Below are 8,904 nucleotides of genomic sequence, written 5' to 3' on the forward strand. Positions count from 1 at the left end.
TTCTCACCCACAGTTGCACCTTTGCCTCCTATGAGAAAGGAGTGTGAAGCAAAGACACCTGTAACGAAGAAACAGGTATCAGCCGAACAAGATCCCTTGGAATGGAAGCTGTTCGTTGATGGATCAGCTTGCAACACTGGATCAGGAATCGGGGTTGTGCTTTTACCCCCTGAAGGATCAATGTTGGAACTATCTATTCGGCTAGGGTTCAATGCATCAAATAACGTGGCAGAGTACAAGGCACTCTTAGCTGGTTTGAGAAGTGCAAAAAACCTAAAAGCTGAACGTGTTAGGGTGTATTCTGATTCACAACTCGTAGTCCATCAACTGTCCGGACAATATGAAACCCGGAGCGAGAAGATGGCGGCCTATGTACAGGCAACTAGAGATCTGCTCGATACCTTCGAAAGGGTGTATATTGAGCAGATAAGTTCTGGAAAGAATGCACATGCAGATTCATTGGCATGGTTAGCCGCAGCTGTCCCAACAGAGTTTAAAAGAAAGATAGCCGTGGAGTATCTGACTGAGCCGAGCATTGGGAGAAGCATAGAAATGGTCTTGGACGTGAACCAAGGACCAAGTTGGATGGACCCAATTGTGGAGTTTTTACGAGATGAAACACTCCCTTTGGACAAAAAGGAGGCTCATAAAATAAGGACCAAATCTGCTCGGTTCTGGTTATCCCCAGAAGGAAAATTGTATAGAAAATCTTTTACAGGACCCTACTTACTTTGTGTGCACCCTGAAATGGTGCAAAAGTTCCTCCACGAAATTCACGAGGGAACTTATGAAAGCCATGCTGGTGGCCGGTGCCCATCGAGCAATCACCCAAGGATATTGGTGGCCGTACATGCAAGAAGACGCTAAGGTGTACGTAAAAATTTGTGAGAAGTGTCAGAAATTTTCACCAATGATTCGAACATCAGCCGAGGATCTGGTGCCGCTGACAAGTCCCTGGCCGTTTGCTCAATAGGGAATGGACATAGTGGGTCCACTACACAAAGCAACTGGGAATCGAAAATTCCTGCTAGTTGCAACAGACTATTTCACTAAGTGGATTGAGGCAGAACCATTGGCCAAGATCACTGAACCTATGATAGAAAGGTTCGTGTGGAAGAGCATCATTACTCGTTTTGGGGTCCCATACTCATTGATTACAGACAATGGATCCCAGTTTCAGAAGAAGTTCAAAACTTTCTGTGCCCAGTATGGGATAAGAAATTACTACTCAACTCCGGCCTACCCTCAAAGTAATGGACAGGCAGAAACTTCTAACAAAACAATTCTTGATGGAATTAAGAAGAGGTTGGATAAAGCAAAGGGGAAATGGCCTGATGAATTGCCACTGGTACTTTGGGCATACCGAACAACGCCTAGGAGGTCTACGGGAGAGACCCCCTATTCATTAGCATATGGAACAGAGGCTGTTATTCCATTGGAAATAGGTCTGCCGACCAACAGGACCACTTTGGTTGAAAATGGAGGAAATGATAGAGCCTTGGAGATTGAATTAGACCTTGCCGAGGAACGACGAGAGCGGGCCCTAGTGCACTTGGCCTCATACCAAGAGCAGCTCATCAAAAGTTACAACAAGAATGTACACCCACGAGAGTTTGGTGTTGGAGACCTTGTGCTACGAAAGGTGCTCGGCAATACTAAAGTGGCTAATGAGGGAAAGTTGGGGGCCAATTGGGAAGGCCTATATCGAGTTACAGAAATCGTGGGCATTGGGGCTTATCGATTGGCAGAATTGGACGGGAACCCAGTGCCAAGACCTTGGGGAATGTCCATAATCTGAGAAAGTTTTTTATATGAATAAATTTTTCTTTATGCACATCGTGATTGTGTGAGAGTTACGAATAAAACTCTCTTGTGTTCTAGTTTTGTTATTCTAGTTGCAAGGGGTACGAATAACGCCCTCTTGAGTTTTACAGATTATGAATGAAGTTACTTTTTTAGTATAACTGTTGTGTTCCTGGTATTTGTTTTAAATACGAACTACGAGATTAGTTTCCCTCATTCGTATTGGAGAGCAGGGTATAGGGTATACATTTAAGTACGTGAAACTTAAACACAAGTATGAAACACTTGTGCGATTTTCAAAAACACAAGTATGAAACACTTGTGCAATTTTCAAAAATTTAAGTACGAGAAACTTAAACACAAGTACGAAACACTTGTGTGATGTTCTAAGTATGTGAAACTTAACGAATACACGTATGAAAATACTTGTAAACACTTGTATGCCTTGTTTAAGTACGTGAAACTTAAACGCAAGTATGATTCTTTAAGTACGTGAAACTTAACGAATACAAGTATGAAAACACTTGTATGGAATTTAAAGTACGAGACACTTGGAAACCAATTGGCTTGTATATGATGGCCACAACCATTGAAGTACGAGAAACTTAGACCATTTTATCAGTACGTGACACTTAACAAGTATGAAACACTTGTGTGAATTTTTAAGTACGAGAAACTTAAACGTTATCAAAACACAAGTATTTTTAAGTACGTGATACTTAGAAGTTTTTTGAGTACATGAAACTTAACTGTCGTTCTCAAGTACGAGGTACTTAGAGCATTTAAAAGTACCTGACAAAGTACGGGCAATGATGATTATAACGAGTATATGTTAGCCATAATTATTTAAGTACGAGATACTTAAGTAGAGATTAAGTACGAGAACTTAAAGACAGTACACGAAATCATGTTTGCTACAAGCACGAAATACTTATGCAAACAAGCAAAACAAATGATGATCAAACAGTACGAAATACTTGGATTAAACTATTTGCATCCAAACAGATGCAAACACGAGGATAGCCGAACAAAACATAAAAGGTTATGCCACGAAGGGCCGAATACCTGTGTTAACAAAGTATTGATAGTACTGGTGCCTCACAGGGCCAAAATATGTTTATGGTCACGCAGGACCAGCAACCAAACTCAAACAGTTCATATTCTCACCAGCTCAGTCCACATTCTGGACTTCTAGAGTGTTAGTGTTGATCTCAGTATCTGCACCATCCACGACTGCGTTCTCCTCCAAGTCAATGGGCTCAAGGGTTGAAACCCGAGTAGGTGATTGAGCAGGATGCACATCAGCAGCCGTGTCTTCTTCACCATTGGCAAATTCTTCGATCTGTTGTTCAATGTCACCTACTGGATGCTCCGCTAGTTGTTGAACGATCAGGGCACGGGTGCTCGGCAAATCATTATCTTCCCAAAGGGGCGAATCTTCAACAACCCCCATTTTGGTCAAACACGCCTCCCAACAAGTAGCCCATATCTGATCTTGGATGGCTGGCATCTGCTCCACATAACTGGAAGCGGTAGCATCAAAGCCCTTCTGGTATCCATCCTCGTAGGCCGCCTTTTTTGTATTGTCAATTTCGGACAGTGCCTGACTGAGACCCTCCTCGGCAGTTTCGAGTTTCTCCTTGGTCGCTGCTGCTTCCACCTTTGCCTTATCTCTCTCTCTCTCTAGCCTTGTCATTGATTGAAGTTGCCTGTTGCGCTTTTGTTCAACCTCTTGAAATTTTTGATTCAATGCAACCATCTTTTGAATAAACTATGGGTTACCAGAGAGAGTTAGTAATCAAGTACAATACTAGGTTTGCAACTTATTTGAGGAAAGGTTTTAGTTATTACCTTAATACCACTGACGAGACTAGTGGATACTAGCCGGTCAGGTGCAGATCCAGATTCCTTCTGCATGTCAACAGGGAGCAGCAACCCTTGAGCTAGGGCAAGTGCTGTTTCTGATGAACTAGCACTGTCCCCAACATGAACAGGACGGTCTCCCCTAGTGAATGGAGGAGTCCATGTTTGGGGAAGTACTTGGGCAGTTGGTGACACAGGGAGATGGGTTTCTGTATCAGCTTGTGAAACAGAACCAGCAGGGTCCTCAGACCTAGGCCGTTTGTCCCGATGAGCGTTAGCAGCATCAAGGGAACCATCCTCTTCCTGAGGAGAAGATGATGATCTTGCTGATCCCCCCTATTGCGACGTGATTGTGGGGGCGGGGCGCCAGTTGATGCTACCCTGCTGGTAGCACCTCGTCCCCGTGTGGAGATAGTGAGTAGAGAGCTCAGGTTAAGAGGTTGACGGGTCATTGTACCTGGATCACAAGGTGATCGAGGATAACCAGAGGAGGAAGACTGGCTGGTATCACGATTTAAAACCAGTTGTTCGGGTTGTTGCTGTTCAGAAACTGGTCCACGTGTAGATCTTCTAAGTCTTAAACGAGGAAGCGGCACGCCTTCCAAAATGGGAACTTCACCAGGTTGACCAGCAACAGTAACACCAGCTTGAAGTCTTGAAATATGTTGTTGAGGAGCAGTTGATGTGGAGGTAGAAGCAGTACTGGTGCTGGGATGGGCAAGTCTTCTGTCAATGACCCCTCTGTATGAAGGGTCGTATCCCAACAGTATATCAGCGTCTCGACCCCGACCAGCTGTTCGGGTACCTGGTTCTCCGGTGTATTTTAGGATCCTGTTAATGTCCTCTGTTCAGACGTAGCTCGGCTCACGTCTAGGACGTTTGTTAACGTTTTCAGCTGCAAGATCGAAGTTATAAAACCAAAATTAGACACATAGAAAGCTACGAGAAAGCAGTAAATGAACAAATTGCAAAGATAAAAAAAATAAAGAGCATACGTGGGTATCCCCATATATGGGGGCAGTGGAGACCCACCACCTGACCATCCTCTCCTAGTGGCTCAAAGGCTCCAGTGACGTACAGGAAATCGATCTCGTGATCCCGAGCAGAGTCTGGCAGGTTTAGCACAAGACGCTTCTCGGCCCTTCTAACTTTGAAGTAATAAGTGTTATATTCAGGGTTTAGTACAATACTGTACCACCACTGAATATCCCAAATTCCTAACTGGGTCCCCAGAATCCTATTCAAAGCTATTACACCCATTATCAGCCTAAAGACGTTTGTTGATACTTGCATGGGGGTGAGACGATACCAGTTTAGGATCTGGCGGAGTAATGGGTGAAGGGGAAATCAGACTCCACCTTCGACGATGGCCACAATAGGGATACACATTCTATCCCAAGAGCCACCATCCCTATCTGCTCCTAGAGGGGCGAGTTCGAGTCCTACGTTATCTGGAATGACATATTCCGACCTAAATGCCGCCATGGCAGCAGGGGTATCGCAGAGTTTCCTAAACTTACTGGGTCTAGGAGGGTTATCATTATCATCCGCCATGGGTATACTCAAAAACGAAGAAAAACTGGAAATGGGTACGAACTGAAACCCTAGAAACAACCCACAAATCTGAGAAATGAGATCTCAGATGGAAACCTAAGTAGAAGAAATGGAGTAAGAACGAGGATCTTACAAGAATACTGTGACGATTCCCTGGAATGCAATCGAATTTGCAGACGGCGGCGATGGCGGAAGGCTTAGAGAGAGAAAGACTGAAAGTTTGAGTTTTTTGGGTGAAAATCCAAAAGGAGCCCTTTCAGGGGTATAAAGGCGAGTGACGGAGACGAAACGTCTCCTCTCACGCCATTATAGGTTAAAGTAACGGAAAGCAAAGACCGTTCTGACGCCGTTTCAAAAAACGTCAGTTCGAAATTAATGATTGGCATACGAAAACGTGCCACATGGAGTCATTGCCCCGAAATGGTATAATGACGAAGGCGCCAAAGGGCGTCAATGAAATATTGAAATTATGACTGTATGGGATCAGAAGAGTCTGGTCTAAATAAAATTCTGTTTCTAAAGCGTCATATATTGCCCCCGAACAGTGGTAAATAGATGCTGGGGAGCAATTGTAAGGAGGTATTCCCGTGAACATACATTTTGTTGCCGAACACGTGATATTCGGGAGCACGTGGTAAGTATGACTGGACTTACCGCCGGGCAGTTTGGTGAACAGCGATATGGACCAATGATATGGGAAGTCATTGATCCATGCTGTTTGTTCGGCAAATTAAGGGCCAATAATATGAGAAGTCATGGCTATAAACTGACTGTTCGACAGTTAGAGACATTCCAATTACATCGGACCAAGTTACATGTGAAGTAGCTGGTCCGAAGCAGACTGTTCGGTTATAAAACAGCCGAACAGATGAAGCAAGAACGAAGCACGTGATACGGGGATCACGGGTTAAAAGCAATGCAAATGGTATGTGGGACCATAGTTTGAATATAGACAGGACAGTCATCGTGCTAAACAAGTGTTCGGCAATATGGACCAGTGACATGAGAAGTCAATGGTCCAAGCCGTCTGTTCGGCCATGAGATGGTCGAGCAAAGAAAGAGCTCCAATCAAGAATAGGAGCATAGGAAATACTCTGGAAGATTCCAGAGTAGTCATGTCCCGTAAAGGAATAAGATCCCGGGAATATAGGATCTAGTAAAGATACCCAATGAGAATGGGATGTTCAGCTCATTATGGAAAAAGATCCAAAGAGGACTCTTTTAATGAGCTGATAAAGGAAACGAGAATCCTTGATGTCCTGGGTTTCCTATACGAGTTGGGAATCCTATGGCAATAGGGATGCTTGGGCGCCAAGCATACGAATGTCTATATAAACAGAGTAAACCTAGAGGTAAAAGGTACGCAATACATTGTATTATTCGATATTCTCCTACTGATAATTAGGGTTTCTTTAGTATGAAATACTAACAGAGGCATCGGAGGGCCTTTGCCACGAGAGGCAAAGGTGCACTCACTCCTTGTTTGTTTTGCAAGACAAGGGTTTCATTGACAAATTAGGGTTCCGGTCAAGAGGCACGTGAAGTCATTGCATTCCAGTGCTATTCAGAGCACTACTTGAATTTGTCCACCTACAGTTGGACGGAGAAGAGGACATCACAGAAACAAAGCAAGACCCCGGTTTCGATGGCCGGCTAATTTCATTCTCTAGGGGAAAGATGAAGCTCCGTGTCAAGTAACTTTGTATTTGCATATATTAGGGTTTTTATTCGAATCGGATTATGTGTTCAAGAACTCCCTTCTATGATATCAATGGAATGGTTTTAATTCTTTTTATCAGTTGAGTATTTGTTTCCTAGGTTTTCAAATACCGTTCACATAATGGTTATCATTGTTCTCAATCTAGGTGACTGAGATGGGTTATGCTCGTGAGACAGATCGTGCCGTTAGGCGGCTAGACCGCGCTAGTGAGACGGTCCGTGCTGTGGGATAGTCCATGCCGGTCAACGGATTGAAGAAATTTACTTAGCCACTATCGATAGGGATTGCAAGCCCTACTGATAGTAATTTGCGATTCGAGTGTTAATCCAGTCTATGCAATACACGGTTATGCGGTTGGGGTGGATTCTAAACCTTAGACTTTTCTCCCATCGTTTCCAAACCCTTTTAATTAATTAATTGCTCTTTAGTTTAATTAGTTTCTTAAAACAATTAAAACAATTAAACCAATCAATCAAACTCTTTCTTTTCGAAGTAATCTAAAAGTTAGTCAAATTTATAGTAACTCAGCCAATTTATCCCCGTGGATCGATACTTGGACTTAGCCGATATTCTCTAAGTAGTTGTTAATTCTTAGTTTTTATAAATATGTTTTTTACTCGGAACGACATGGTCAAATTTTGGCGCCGTTGCCGGGGACAATTTGCACAGTTGCATTAATTCGATTAGTTTTTATTTTAGTTCATTGTTATTTATTTTAATTTTGCTTTTTAGTTTTGGTACTCTTAGCAACAGGTTATGAGGTGACAAAACGAGCAAAAATTATTGTGGAGCTGCGGTGTCGTGATATAAAGCGATTTCGTTGACCCACTGTGAGTTTTACGTTTTTTTTTGGTAAATTAGTGTTTGTGTCTGGAGTACCCTGTTTTTCAATCGAGGGGTATTGGTCTTGCTTGCTTGGTCGTTGGTCTTTGAAACCCGAACTTATTCCACTCAATTTTGACTTGGAAAAGAGACGTAGGGGTAACAGAAAGACCGACTTCGTCACAATGGCAGATGATGATCCTAATGGAGAGAGGAGAGTTGTGATACCAGACCCCCTCCCTCTCAACTCACACTTCGCCCCCATGGCTTACACTACACCATCTTGTGTGCGACTACCCATGATCACAACTAACAACTATGAGATTAATCCTGGTACACTCCAAATGCTCCCTAAGTTTCAAGGGCAATCTTAAGAGAATCCATATCAACACATCACTGAATTTGAAGCCCTCAGTTCCACGCTTTTAATTCATAACTTTCTGATGGATGCATTAAGATTGATTTTGTTTCAATTCACTTTGATAGGGAACGCCAAACATTGGCTTAGTACTTTGCCAACTAATTCTATAACATCTTGGGCGCAAATGAGTGCAGCATTCCTTAAGAAATTCTTCCCCATAGAAAAAACACTCAGACTTCGGCAAGAGATTACCATTTTCCAACAGGCTAAGAATGAACAGTTCTATGAGGCTTGGGAGAGATATGGGGATCTCATTCGTAAGTGTCTGCACCATGACATACCTAAGTGGCAATTAGTACAGAGTTTTTATTCCGGGCTACTTCTGCCGCATCGTGTGATGGTTGATGCCTCATGTGGAGGCTCTGTGATGGTTAAGAATGAAGAGGAAGCCTGACAATTGTTCGAAACTATGAGTGAAGGGTCCCTACAAAATGTTTCTTTTGATAGGAGAGGTAAGTCAGTCACTACTGGTTCTGATAAACCACGAGGTATGTATGAGATTAAACCATCTCATGACCTCCATTCTAAGGTAGAAATATTGACTGAAAAGGTTGAAAAGCTTTTTTGCATGGGATCGGCCCCTCACAGCCTCCACCTTATCAGGAGGCATGTTCTTTATGTGCTAGCCCGGCCCATTTCATTGCTGATTGTCCTGCGGCCCCACAATTTCCCATTTTTGTGCAGGAACAAGTTAACGCTGCACAGCAGCCCAGGCCATTCA

At 43.2% G+C, this 8,904-nt stretch overlaps 1 non-coding gene across 1 annotated transcript; it reads right to left on the reverse strand.

Moving 5' to 3' along the window:
• Window positions 1–8,355: 8,355 nt before the first annotated feature.
• On the reverse strand, window positions 8,356–8,462 carry LOC131312238 (small nucleolar RNA R71). The gene has a single exon (XR_009195806.1). It is a non-coding gene; the product is annotated as a small nucleolar RNA R71 (small nucleolar RNA).
• Between the last annotated feature and the right edge of the window lie 442 nt (window positions 8,463–8,904).

The sequence above is a fragment of the Rhododendron vialii genome, chromosome 12a (genome assembly GCF_030253575.1).
Source record: "Rhododendron vialii isolate Sample 1 chromosome 12a, ASM3025357v1".
Lineage (NCBI taxonomy): Eukaryota > Viridiplantae > Streptophyta > Magnoliopsida > Ericales > Ericaceae > Rhododendron > Rhododendron vialii.